Consider the following 15,171-nt stretch of genomic DNA (forward strand, 5'->3'; position numbering starts at 1 on the left):
TCACACGAACCTTTGCGAAAAGATGGAGACGGAAGCTTTGGGTGGTTCCTGCTACTTCATGACACTGATCGACGACTATAGTAGAAGGATATGGATATACTTCCTGAAGACTAAAGATGAGGCTTTTAGTAAGTTCAAAGAATGGCATGTAATGGTCGAGAAAGAATCAAGGAGGAAGGTGAAGAAGTTGAAATCAGACAGAGGTGGAGAGTTCACATCAAGTGAATTCAAAAGTTACTGCAAAAGTCATGGGATCAAGAGGCAAAAACCCCCGCCACATAGATCACAGCAAAATGGAGTAGCAGAATGCAAGATGCACATCATCTACGAAATGGGCAGGAGTATGATGAAAGGGAAATGTTTGCCAAAGACTTTCTGGCTGAAGCATGTAACACGGCAGTTTACATTTTGAATCGTAGCTACACGAAGGCTATGAATGGGATGACTCCACTGCAAGCATTTTCTAGTAAGAAACCTTCAGCTGCACATTTCAAAGTTTTTAGATGTGATTGTTTTGTACATATCCCTGATGCTAATAGGACCAAATGGTAACCGAAGAGCCAAAAGTGTATTTTCTTGGGCTACAGTGAAGAGGCGAAGGGTTATCATCTCTATAACCCTGTTACCAAGAAGGTAATAGTAAGTCGTGATGTGGTCTTCTCAGAACAGCCGCATCAATTGGAGGAGGATGCTTCCTTCCCAGACAACCAAGACCAAGATATCCATCCAGTACAACCACCAACAGTAGACTGAACTCCCCCAATGGTGCTTGGGAGGATTCAAGATAAAGAAGAGGAAGAAGAGCCTGCAAAACCACAATGGCAATAGCCATTCCTGAAGTGGGTAAAGCAGCTTTTGGATGGCAGAGAACCTCTAGCCATTGAGGAGGAACCATTCGAAAACCACCGGTCCAATAGATTAGAGGAGAAAAGAAGGGTGCAGGAGCACTTGGTTAACTATGCTTTGATGAAAGAGGTGATCCGTGCTGAAGAACCTAAGTGTCTTGAAGAGGCACAGGGTGATGATAGGTGGATGGAGTCTATGCAGTCCGAGTATGGCTCCATAATGAAGAACAACACTTGGGACCTTGTGGATTGACCACCAAAATGCAAGGTAATTGGCACTAAGTGGGTGTACAAGACCAAGTACAATTCTGACGGCACGTTGGATAAGTACAAGGCGTAGCTCATGGCAAAAGGATTCACATAGGTACATGGTTTTGATTATCAGGATGTAAAATCCACCTTTCTAATCCCCAATTTAGAAGGTAAAGTCTATAAGCTAAAGAAGGCACTTTATGGGCTGAAACAAGCCCCACGAGCATGGTACCAGTATTGCTAAACCTGTGTACTAGTTTTCATGCTTGATTTCAAAGGATTGAAACAAAAAACGAGATTTCAAGAAAGAAAATATTGAAGGCATTTGGCATGGCTGACAGTTGGCACCCTTATGGAGGTTGACGTGAAGCTCTCAAATGAGGATTCATCACCACTGGTGGACGAAGCAAAATACAGAAGGCTTGTGGTAGTTTGATTTACTTGTGCAACACACGGCCGGCCATCAGTTTTGCGACTGGTGTACTAAGCACGTTTTCCAATAAGCCCTGAGAGAACCATTGGAGGGCAGGGATGCGGGTGCTGAAATACATCAAAGGCACACTTGATTATGGCATCATCTATACTAAGGGCAACATCTTGACTGGATTCTATGACTCGAATTTGGGAAGGAGACGTGGACAGCAGGAGATCAGTGACAGGTTATTGTTTCTCACTTGCCATCTGGAGGCTGAGTACAAATCAGCATGTTTTGCTTCTTGTGAGGTAGTGTGGTTGAGGAGGATTTTGGGGGACATGGGTGTAGTGTAGAATAAGCCTATGCAGTTATCATGTGACAATCAAAGTTGCATGCCGATTGCAAAGAACCATGTGTTCCACGCTCGCAGAAAACACATTGAGATTCAATATCACTTTGTATGCAAGCTCATCATGGATGGAGAGGTCGACTTGGTGTACTATCTGACTACAGAGAATGTTGCAGACATCTTCACGAAGGCTCTTGGAAGAGACTTGCTAGAGAGGCATCTTCATTGACTTGGCATTGGCCCAAAAAAGTAAGTTCACTTGCCGGGTGGACATTGAGGGGGGGTGTTAGATATCAATGCTCCACTCTCGTGTAACTATGCGGGAACTAGCTAACTCTAATTGTAAGCCCCCCATATGAGGAGAAGGTGTTTGAGTAGCTCGGTTATCCGGTAGGTCTTGGTTTGGACACTAAATGGGGGCCATGTGTGGCCTGATGGCTGGACGGCTTCAGATAGAGTTGGCACACTACCAACTAGGCTACATGCAAGTGCGGGAAGACATCCCATGATTGACCGCACTAAGGGTAGATGGAGCATTTCCCGGGGTAGCCCACTCTTAGGTTGCGAGGCCTATTTGGCGCCCCAAATGTGATCCGGGATGGGGCTCTGGGCCCAAACGGAGACCATAGGATAGTTGCTCTATTTTGCGCCATGGTTCTATCATGTGGTCGGTGGCCTATTTCGCCGAACCCCAGTCAGCCATTTTGGGCAGATTGGGTCGGTCACCCAATTGGGTCTAACCGTCTATGAGTGGTGGCTATATAAGAGCAAGCCCATGAAGCCCATTATCATCACTGGCTATAGCAACCCTGATTCCTTAGCATCCAGCCTCCATCCTCTACTATTTCCAGCATGCCATCGAAGCTTCTCTCATAGGAGTGCACGGCTGGGAGGCAGCGCCATCTATTGTATCAGTTTTATAGTAATCAAATTTTTGATTCTCCATACTATCTGCTTTTCTCTCTTGCATACGAGATCCTGTTATCTGTTGAGCATAGATGTTGTATTGTTTTCTTACACAGCGCACCGATCAATCGTTGAGTCCATCCACTCTACATGCCCAAATGTGTTGTACAACTTTCCCAAGTAAAACTTCCCCAAAGAGATGACTCAGGAGGAATTTTCCTTTCACCTCCAGTCATTCAACGACACATATGGCTTAGTGCTAGATCCTTCCATCGTCACCGTCATCCATTCTAACCACCTCCTCCTCTTACTCCTCCATGATCTTCTTGCCCACAGTCTCCCCATCAATGACCGCATCCATAACCTAAAGAACTAGATTGTCTTCGACCCTGACGTCAATCCGACTCAGTTCCAAGACCTTCGCCTCTACCTCCATGTCCACAATCTCCATGGCATCACCTCCACACGTACAAGGATATGCATGCCACCCATTTTTGGAAGTACCGCATGTACCTGACTTGCCTCACGTCACAACAATTGGACTGATGCGCCATCCCACAGTCCGTCCTCACCGCCAACCTCCTCCAGCACGATTGACCCGAGGATGGGGATCAGCAACACAAAAGGGGGATGTTAACATCCAAAGAGTACAATAGCCAAATGCAAGGTAATCAGTGAGTAAAGGTGACCAGGCCGCATGATCTACTTCATCGGACAAGATCAATGAGTTTGACCCCAGATTCCCCAAGGCCAATGATTACAAGCAATGTGCACACGAAAGGAGTACAGCTCAAACTTAGGGAGTTTGATCCCCAAATACTGTAGTCATCGAGGATCAGCATCATGAAGTAGTAGGAACCACCCAAAGCTTCCATCTCCATCTTTTCATAGAGGTCTGTGTGAACGAGCTCTAGAGGATCCTTTGCCCTACTGGCCTCTTTAGGAAAGGGCTGTCGATGCTGCTTGCATCATGCAAGCTTCACATACATCGGGCAGATCTGAAATTACTGGTAGGTCTGCAATCATTCCACTTTTATGCATCTCCTTCAAAGAACTAAGGTTTAGATGACCAAACCTCTCATGCCACAGCTTAGTGTTCTTCACATCCGCTTGAGCACTGAAAGCTAAGAGTTTGTAAATGTTGTTGCATTGTGTACCTTTACCAATGACCTTCCCTTGAAGATCTAGGATCTATGCACCATTCTTATTGAATTGAACTTTGAGGTCCCGATCCGTGATCGCGGAAATGGACAAGAAGTTTCTCTTGATATCTGGCACATAAAGAACATCGGACAACTATTTTACAACTCCATCTGACTTGATAGCAATCGTACCTTTTCCTTTTGCTGGACATTTTGCATCATTGCTGACTGCTACCAGGATGTCATTCCCTATCGGCTGTAGAGAGGTATACCAATCCTTTCGACTGGTCATGTGGCACGATGCACCACTGTCAATGATCATCCACGGTTCATCACAGGTACATGAACTGCCTCCGTGCAAATCTCCTCAATTGCAATGAACAGCTCTATTGGTACTGCCTGCGCGCCATTGCTAGACTCCGTTCTTCTCATCTGCAATCTTCTTTCGGCACTCATTCTGCTTGTGCCCTGCCTTGTTGCAATAGAAGCACTTGATCTTCTTCTTTCTCTTTTTATCATCAGAAGAAGATGGGTTACCAGAGTCCTTACCCTTATCTTTCTTTGATCCAGCTGAGAAAGCCGAATCTTCTCCAATCCTCACCTTTTGATGCATCTCCTCCTCCAGAAGCATTGCGTTGAAATCCTCAAAGTTGAGGGGTGGATTTCTATTCAGCGTATTCAGTGCCGTAGCAAGATTGTAATACTTTGGTGGGAGAATCCGTATGCATCTTCGTGTTAGATTCTCGCTAGTGATGGTGATGCCAATCGCAGTCATCTGATCACGTAGATTCTTCACTTTGGTGATGAACTTCTTTGCCGCTGCAGACTTAGACAATTTCTCGTTTGCGAGTTGAGTATCCAAATTCTGAATCCGCGCCTGATTTGTGGTCTCGTACTGATTTTTCAAGACCGTCCATGCCTCCTCCACTGTGGTGACATGTTGAATTAATGCCACGATGGAGTCACTTACATTACAGACAATAGAACACAATGCATCTGCATTTCTTCTTGTCCACACGAGAATCTCATCCACAGTTAGTACTATCTGTTATCCTATATTGGCTGGATCCGGTCTCACAACCGGCCTCACATCCACCCCAGTAGCAGTGTCCCAAATCTCGTATGCGCTTAGGATGGTCTTCATATTGAACTTCCAGAGTGGATAGATAGAGGCGTCCAACTTTCCGCTTTTGCCGAACAGTGGGATTCATAGTCTTGCAGGCTGGGCCATCTCTCACAATTTGCTCGCAAACAGAAACACATTACCACATCTTCTTGCTAGAGTCCACGCTCTGATACCATGTAAGAAAATAATACAACGTCTATGCTCAACAGATAAGAGGATCTCGTACACAAGAGAGAAAAGAAGATAGTATGGAGAATAAAAAGTTTGATTACTGTAGAACTGATACAATAGATGGCACTGCCTCCCAACTGTGCGCTCCTGTGAAAGAAGCTTCGATGGCATGCTGGAAACAGTAGAAGATAGAGGCTGGATGCTAAGGAAATTAGGGTTGCTGTAGCCAGTGATGAAATGGGTTTCACGGGCTTGCTCTTATATAGCCACCAGTCGTAGTCGGTTAGGCTCAATTGGGTGACCGACCTAGTCTGCCCAAAATGGTCGGGTCGGTCCCAAAATAAGCCACTGACCATACGATAGAACCGGTGTGCAAAACAAAGCAACTAACCTATGGTCTCCGTTTGGCCCAGAGCCATTCGAGATCATCTGAGGCTCCAAATGGGCCCTGCAACCTGAGAGTGGGCTGCCCTAGGAAATACTCTGTCTACCCTCAGTGCGGTCAGTCAAGGGATGCCTTCCCGCACTTGCATGTAGCCTAGATGGCAGTGTGCCAACTCTATCTAAAGCCGTCCAGCCATTAGGCCACACATGGCCCCCATATAATGTCCAAACTAGGACCTACCAGATAATTGAGCTACTCAAATGCCTTCTTCTCATATGGGGGGCTTACAAGTAGAGTTAGCTGGTTCCTGCATAGTTACACGAGAGTGGAGCATTGATATCTAACAGATACCTGGCAAAAAACTCTTTATAATGTGACTTCCTCGGGGGGGTCACTCATCATATGTAACCCTATCCTGTGATTTCAACAGAAGGATATTTTTTATTTCTAAAATTTACAGAAATAAATATACATAAGGGACTATTTAAAATAGTTTTGGGAAAAATTTATAGATTTGTATAGAAAAGGGGTACATTTTATTAATGAAAAATTTACAGATAAGGGATTTTAGAAATAGGCCTTGAACGCACGTGGTATAGAGGGTTTATACATATTGACCCCTCGAGGTGACTTCAACCATTCCAACAATATTAGATTGACACAACATTATGTTCATGCATCAAGATATGTTGGATTGAAACATGTACAAAGTATCATGGCCATTGGATATGTGTGTATTTGAATAAGACACCTGGGAGAGGGTTATTTGACCGTTATACATGATAGTTTTTTAGAAACATGGTCTAATTTACCTTCAACCATGCAAACCATATCTATGGCCATGATAGTTTGCACATACCTCAACATAGTGTTAATGGATGCAGTGCAAAGTATTGTGGTAATTAGATGTGTGCATTTGAATAAGACACCCAGAGCATGTTTTTGGCCCCGTTGTGCATTACACTTAGTGGGAAATATGGTCTGATAAAATTTTGATCATGCTAACCATATCCGATGGGAAAAATAGTTTCGTCTCTTAAGATAGGTTAAATTAACATGCATTCAAATTAATTTGTCCATCAAACACTAGTACATGGTCTAATGCATATCTGACCATGCAAACAATATCTGATGGGCATGATACTTTGCACATATCTCAAGATATGTGAGATTCATGTGGGTACAAATTATTTTACTTATTAAACACTAGCACATTTTAATAAGACATCCCAAAGCACGTTTTCTCACCGTTTGTGAATTACACTTGTTGAAAAACATGGAGTAATGCAACTTTGACCATTGAAACCTTTTATGTGCATGCAAAGTTTCTTGGCCATAAAAAATGTGTGCATCTAAATAAGACACACTGGAGAATGCTTTTTGATTGTTGTGTGCATGAAATTTAGTGAAAAACATGGTCTAATGCGATTTCCATCATGCAGATTATATCAGCAGGATAAACATGACACTTTGCACGTGTCTCAAGGTGGGTGGTATTTCCATTCCTCAAATATGAGCGTGTTGGAATAAGACAACCCAAGGCATGGTTTTTGACCATTCTAGTTGATACTTAGTGAAAAACATGATCTAATGTGACTGAACAGTAAATAGATCTGATGGCCACAATACTTTGCACATATCAACATAGGTCGTATTGATGCAAGTTAAAAGTATTGTGGCCATCAAATATGTGTGTGTTTGAATAATACACCCCGAAGCTTGTTTTTTGGCCATTCTCCAGATATAAAATGGAAAAAATACTTTTCATGTGCCTCAAGATAGCTGGTATTGAAATGAAGGAACACTATTGCATCCATCAATTACTAGCACATTCTAATAAGACACGGCAAAGCATGTTTTTTGACCACTATGCATGGCACTTAGTAAAAAACATGGTGTAATCCATCCCTGACCATGCAAACCATATTCAATGGGCATGATACTTTGAATAAGTCTCAAGGTAGGTCATATTCACATGCATGCAAAGTACCATGCACATTAGATAGTAGTGCATTCAAATAAGAAACCTTAGAACACATTTTTTGATCGTTGTACATTACACTTGGTGAAAAACATAGTCTAATGTGACTTTGACCATGCAAACCATATTGTATGGCCATGATAATTTACACATGTCTCAATATAGGTGTAGTTCATGTGCATGCAGAGAATCATGGACATCAAACATTGGTGCATGTAAATAATCTCAGAGCATGTTTTTTTGACATCGTGCATGACAATTGGTGAAGAACATGGTGTAATTTCTCCCAGACCATGAAAACCATATCTAATGGACATGATACTTTTCACCTGCCACAATATAGGTGGTATTTGTGTACATGAAAAGTATCGTGTTCATTCGACACGTGAACATTCGAATAAGATACCCTGGAGCAATTGTGCATGACACTTGGTGAAAAACATGGTCTAATATGACCAGCCATGAAAACCATATATAATGGGCATAATAATTTTCTTTTTCCTCACAATAGGTGAATTGATTTGTGTGCAAAGTATTGTGCCCATCGGATATGTGCATGTTTGAATAAGGCACCCTAGATATCAAACAGCCATGTTAATTTTTACTCACCCTAAAATAAGATGGATTGATGTGTGTGCAAAGTTTATTGGCCAACGAATATGTGCATGTTCAAATAAGACACCCTAGAGTGAGTTTTTTTACCATTGTGCATGACACTTGGTGCAAAACATAATGTAATGCACCCCCAACCAAACCTTATATGATGGGCATGATACTTTGGATTAACTTCAATATATGTGGGATTCGTTTGTGTGAAAGGCATCATGCCTATCAGACACATGCACATTTGAAAAAGACACCTCAGAGTGTGTTTTTTTATGGTTGTGCATGACACCTGCTAAAACACATAGTGTAATACGATTGCGATCATGCAAATAATATTCCATGGCCACATAATTTTCATGAAACTCACGATAGGTGTGATTTAATAATTTTCAAAGTACATGGTAGTTGCATGTGAACACTTCCCATCCGAACAAGACACCCTAGACATGTTTTTTGATGGTTGTGCAAGACCCTTGGTGAAAAACATGGTGTGATGTGTCCTTTGTTGAGATATCGAGCTCCAGTCACGATATGCCAGGGTGACCGTTGTGCATTTATGTCACCGACTTGTTAGCTACAGATGCGGTTGGTACATCGCCCACAAATAATAGCTGGATGACAGCTATCCTTATCTACACTAGTTCGGGTAGTAAGATAAGTAGAAAAGCTTTCTCATTTCAAAATTTCGATGGAAAGAAAGATGCAAGCACTGTAAAAAAAAACATCTTTGCTCACTGTAAACTTACGAGTAGAAGGGTTATAGCATCTATACCCTTTTTGCTGCAGAGAATAATGCCACCTTAGTTAGTTGAGTTTGGTTTGAGACCCACATATAGGGTTCTTCTATTTCTTTGTACTTGAGTTCTTTTGGCTTTCACAACTAAAAAAGAGAAAAACTGTTTTCAGCCTCCACCTTTGTGCGTATTCCCCCATTGTGCTTGTGAGAAAGCCTCAAGTGAGACTCCTTCCCTCTCTCCCACTATCTTCACATGGTATCAGAGCCTTGTTCGTGGTAAGGAGCTCAAGAAAGCAAACCAAGTTCGCAGTGTCCTGGTAAGAGGACCAGTGTTGCTTTCCTTTTTCGAGTTTGGGAGCAAATCTCTGCAGGTAGCACAACCGGAAGTGCAAGAGTGCACTGTCTCAGATTGAGACGCCCTTCACGGTGTGGTGAGAGGGCATTATATGCCACGGGGTCATTTCGGGGCCCGTTTTGGAGGCGGAAGTTCTCTGCAGGCACTCAGGAAGAGGCCCTGTTTTTGCTGTGCGACCACTGTTCTACAGGCTGGTGAAAAGTTGCCACAGAAATTGCATCGTATGCCTGTGCACACAGATATTGGGAGTTGTAGAATCATCCTTATTTCCTGTTGATGCAAAATCATCACTACGAAGTGACTGTGTGGTCAAAAACCACTTTCGTCAGGTTTGCAGATTTGCCCTTGTGAGGCAAAAGCTGTGTCTTTTGCAGTGACAGAATATTTTGCAGTGTTCTGCAATGGCGTATGATTCTCTTTCACAGATTGTCACTGAAAAGCTTGACAAGAACAACTTCCAAGCATGGAAGTTTAGAATGACGAATTTCCTTATGGGAAAAGGCTACTGGGAGTTCATTACAGGAAATGAAGAAGAACCAGTTCTTCCTAATGTTCCCAATCAACAGGAAATGCAGGCATTTAAAGGATGGCATGAGAGAGCCAGAAAAGTTATGTACTGGCTGTCTATCAGTATTTCAGATTCAATGATTGTGCATATTCAGGATGCAAGTACGCCAAAGGTGGCATGGGATACTTTGGCTAAAATGTACAGCACAAATACGTAGGCCAGGAAAATGCATCTCAAGTAGGAGCTGCACAATGTGCAAAGAGAAAATATGAGCATCAATGACTACCACATGAAGGTGAAGAAAATTGCGGATGCACTTGCTTCCATTGGGTCACCAGTGGATGATGACGATTTAGTTTCTGTGACCTTGAATGGTCTAGGAAAGGATTATGCAAAGTTCCGGACATCCATTGCCGTCCGTGAAAAATTTCCTGATTTTGAGGAGTTGATTGCTCTTCTAATTTCTTAAAAGCAGAGAAATGGTGGTGCATCTTCTTTAGGAGGAACTTCAAAAGAAACTGTCTTCTACTCAAATGCTAGAAGGGGTAGAGGCAGAGGTAGAGGAGGCCGATCTGGAGGCCATGGTAGAAATCATAATATGCAGCAAACTCAAGAAAACCAATCCTATGCAGGAGGACGTGGTAACTCTAGAGGCAGGGGGAGCCAAAGAGGTCATGGTGGATGGCAGAGAGGCCAAAATGCAAACAGCAATGTTGAATGCTACTAGTGTGGTAAAATGGGGCATATGGCTAAAGACTGCTACAAAAAGCAGAATGACATTATGAATGGAAAATTGCAGCAAGGCAATTATGCATCCTCTAGTAGACAGGGTGATGAAAGAAATGAGCATTTGTTTATGGTACAGCATATGACAAATTCTGTGACAAGTGCAGAAGAAAGCAATAATGTGTGGTATGTTGACTCAGGTGCGTCAAACCACATGACAGGTCATGCTGAATGGATGCAAGATGCAAGGAAAATGGAAAAACCAGGATTTGTGGAGACTGGTGACGATACTGCACATCCTATTGTGCAAATTGGCAAAATTCCTTTATCTATGAAGGATGGGAAAAAGAAATACTTGTCTGATGTATTTCATGTCTCGAACATCACCAAGAACCTAGTTTCTATTGGTCAAATGGTTGAGGAAGGCTTGTAGGTCAGATTCAATCCTCATGGATGCTTTGATAAGGATATGAAAAATAATGGTCGCTTGATAGCAAAAGGAAAGAAGAAGGGCAGGATGTTTACGCTGGATGCGGACATGCTTGAATTGAGGTGCAGCAATGTTTGCACATGGGACTGGTGTAGTTGCAGATATTGATATCTGGCATAAACGCATTGGTCATGTTAATGTACAGTGACTTAAATCAATGCAGGCCCAAAATATTGTTACAGGATTGCCTAAATTCAAGGTTGCAGAAATGCATAAGGTGTGTGAAGCCTATCAATTTGGAAAACAAGCAAGGAAACCATTTCCTAAGCATGTTCAAGAGAGTAAGAAGCCATTGAAATTAATCCACTCTGATGTGTGGACTACTAAAGCTGCATCTATTGGAGGCTATCATTACTTTGTCACCTTTATTGATGACCACAGCAGAAAAGTTTGGGTGTATTTTATGAAAAAGAAAAGTGAAGTGTTTGGGCACTTCAAAGTTTTTAAAGCTATGGTTGAAAAAGAAACAGGCTTGCAAATAAAATGCCTAAGGTCAAATGGAGGGGGAGAGTACCTCTCAAATGAATTTGCAAGGTTCCTGTAGGAGCATGGCATAAAGCAACAATATTCATGCAGTCATACTCCATAGCAAAATGGACTTGCAGAAAGGAAAAACAGGCATATTGGAGAGGTATCTCGTGCCATGCTCAATGAAAAAGACCTGCCAGATTTTTATTGGGCTGAAGCAGTTGCTACAGCAGTTTACATAATGAACAGGACTCCCACTGTAGCAATACATGGCATGATGCCAGAGGAGATGTATACTGGAAGGAAACCAGATATTTCCCATTTTAAAATTTTTGGTTGCATTGCCTATGTTCATGTGCCAGATGAATTGAGGTCCAAGTTGGATCCAAAAGCTGAGAAGTGCATCTTTATTAGTTATTCTCTGAAGCAGAAAGGGTATAGATGCTATAACCCTTCTACTCATAAGTTTACAGTGAGCAGAGATGTTGTTTTTTATGAGATGAGCAGCTGGTATAAACCAGTAAATGTGATGATTGATGTAGATGCACAAAATGGTAATGCTGCACAGAATTCACAGCAGCAATTACAAAATATCAGTGGACTTGCAGTGTCCTCTAGCAGTGGTTCACATACCTTGCCATGGACAGGTAGATTGAGATCAGGAGAATCTCGTCAAAGCAATGCAGATAGTGGTACGCAGGTATCACGAAAAGGAAAAGAGAAGGTAGATCAGCCCATGTTTGATGTGAATGCAGGTCACTCTTATGTGGATGGTGAATCGAGTGGCTCAAAACATAGCATTGATGATGAGTTGGGTATTCCTTCTGTTGTTACACCTGGAGTAAGGAAGACCAGGGATGTTTTGAGAGCACCTGGAAGTGAGCCTATTTTGCACAGGTCTACCAGAGCTAGGTATCCTATGGATAGGCTGAAATATGATGGATTTACAGCCATTCACTATGCCTATATGGTCAAAGTGATACAGGAACCAGAACCCATTTCTTTTGAGCAAGCCATGGGAAAAGAAAAATGGGAGAAAGCCATGGATGAAGAATTGGATGCCTCTCAGGGGGGTCACTATGTATAAACCCTCTATATCACGTGCGTTCAAGACCTATATTTAAAATCCCTTATCTGTAAATTTTTTCATTAATAAAATATACCCCTTTTCTATACAAATCTGTAAATTTTTTCCAAAACTATTTTAAATAGTCCCTTATGTATATTTATTTCTGTAAATTTTAGGAATAAAAAGTATCCTTCTTTTGAACTCACGTGATAGGGTTACATATGATGAGTGACCCCCCCGAGGGATGCCTTGGATGCAAATGCAACATGGGAATTGGTGCCTTTGCCTAAAGACAAGAATGCAATTGGCTGTAAATGGGTTTATAAGGTGAAGCACAATGCAGATGGTTTTGTGAACAGATACAAGGCAAGATTAGTTGTCAAGGGGTATGCACAGACATATGGCATTGATTATGAAGAAACATTCAGTCCAGTTGCAAGGATGGCGACTGTAAGAGCATTCATTGCTATGGCTGCATCAAAGGGATGGTCTTTACATCAGATGGATGTAAAGAATGCCTTCTTGCAAGGTGATTTGCAAGAAGAGGTCTATATGGAGCAGCCACCAGGTTATGTGCATGCTGTTCATCCTGAGTTTGTTTGCAGGTTGAAGAAAGCCTTGTATGGCTTGAAGCAAGCACCTAGAGCATGGTCTGACAAGATAGGACAGTATCTTGTTACTATTGGCTTTCAGATTTCCAAGGCAGATTTCTCACTCTATGTGAGAAAAACAGAGAAAGGTATTATGCTGCTTGTCATTTATGTTGATGATTTGATCATCACAGGTGATAGTGATGAAGACATCCTTCATGTGAAAATGCTATTGAAGCAGAAGTTTGAGATGAAGGATTTAGGAGAGCTGTGTTATTTCTTGGGCATTGAGGTGATTAGATCACCAAGTGGCATATAGCTCTTGCAGAGGCAGTATGGACTGGACATGCTGTCCAAATATGGGATGACAGGCTGTAAGCCTATTTCAGTTCCTTTGGAGCAGAATGTGAAGCTGAGCGTAGATGCAGGTGAGCTTCCGCAAGACCCTACTATGTACAGACGCATAGTAGGAAGTTTGATTTACATGACTATTACCAGGCCAGATTTGAGCTATGCTGTTGGGTTGGTAAGTCAGTTTATGCAGGCTCCAAGGAAACCGCATTTGGATGCGGCTAGATGCATACTCAGGTATGTGAAGTCCACATTGCAGTATGGACTATTTTATGAGGCTGGGGTTCAGATACAGTTGCATGGATACACTGATGCTGATTGGGTTGGTAGTATTTTGGATAGTCGATCTACCAGTGGATATGTGTTCTCTTTTGGGAGTGCTGCAGTCACCTGGAGCAGCAAGAAATAGCCTACAGCTGCCTTGTCGAGCACAGAGGCTGAGTACAGGGGTGCAGCAATGGCTGCATGTGAGGTAGCTTGGTTGCATAAGCTACTCTATGATATGCATCAGTCTATAGATGGGCCATTTGTCATTTATTGTGACAACATGAGCAGTATACACTTGGAAAATAACCCAGTCTATCATGCTAGAACAAAGCACATTGAGGTGCAATATCACTATGTGCGGGAGAAGGTTTTACTAGGTCTTATTGATCTAGTTTATGTCAGCACAGAGGATTAGGTAGCTGACATATTCACGAAGGCATTGGGTGCAGAGAAGCTGCGCAAGTTCAGAGACTTGCTTGGTGTGCAGGAATTGGGATTGAGCTCGAGGGGGAGTGTTGAGATATCGAGCTCCACTCGCGATATGCCAGGGTGACCATTGTCCATTTATGTCACCGACTTGTTAGCTACAAATGCGGTTGGTACACTGCCCATGAATAATAGCTGGATGACAGCTATCCTTATCTACACTAGTTCGTGGCTCAGTTAGTATGCCATCTTAGTTAGTTGAGTTTGGTTTGAGATCCACATATAGGGTTCTTCTATTTCTTTGTACTTGAGTTCTTTTGGCTTTCACAACTAAGAAGAGGAAAACTATTTTCAGCCTCCACCTTTGTGTGTATTCCCCCATTGTGCTTGTGAGAAAGCCTCAAGTGAGACTCCTTCCCTCTCTCCCACTATCTTCACATCCTTAACTATGCAAACCACATACGATGGGCATGATACTTTGCACATGTCTTAAGATCAATGGGATTAATTCATGTGAAAGGTATCTTTTTTCCCATTTGACACTGGCATGTTTGAATAAGACAACCCAGAGTGCGTTCAATTGTTGTGCATAGTGAAAACCATGGTCTAATGCAATTTCGACCATGAAAACCATATCCTATGGCCACAATAATTTTAAAATGCCTCTAGATACATGGTATTTATGTTAAAGCTATATATAGCTTGCCCTAACTCAACCTAGTCCTCAACTATATATATGCCTATGATCTATGAATAGAATCGCTTTCTTGGGAGCAACTCTTGTGTCGATCTCTCTCCTCTTTCTCTTCCTCTCAACACAACTCTTGTGTCCATATCTCTCCTCTTTCTCTTCCTCTCAACATGGTATCAAAGCCTGGCCACGCTCTAGCATGACTGTGAGGAGAAAGCGACATGTTTTTTGTCAATTTGGCAACACGATCATTCATAGAACATTTTTTTTGATCATTTCGACTACTTGCTCGCTAGGTTTTGGGTTGATATGCAAA

This window comes from Dipteris shenzhenensis, chromosome 23, assembly GCF_047967505.1.
Source record: "Dipteris shenzhenensis isolate YYH24624 ecotype China chromosome 23, Dip_SZ_1.0, whole genome shotgun sequence".
In the NCBI taxonomy this organism is placed as follows: domain Eukaryota; kingdom Viridiplantae; phylum Streptophyta; class Polypodiopsida; order Gleicheniales; family Dipteridaceae; genus Dipteris; species Dipteris shenzhenensis.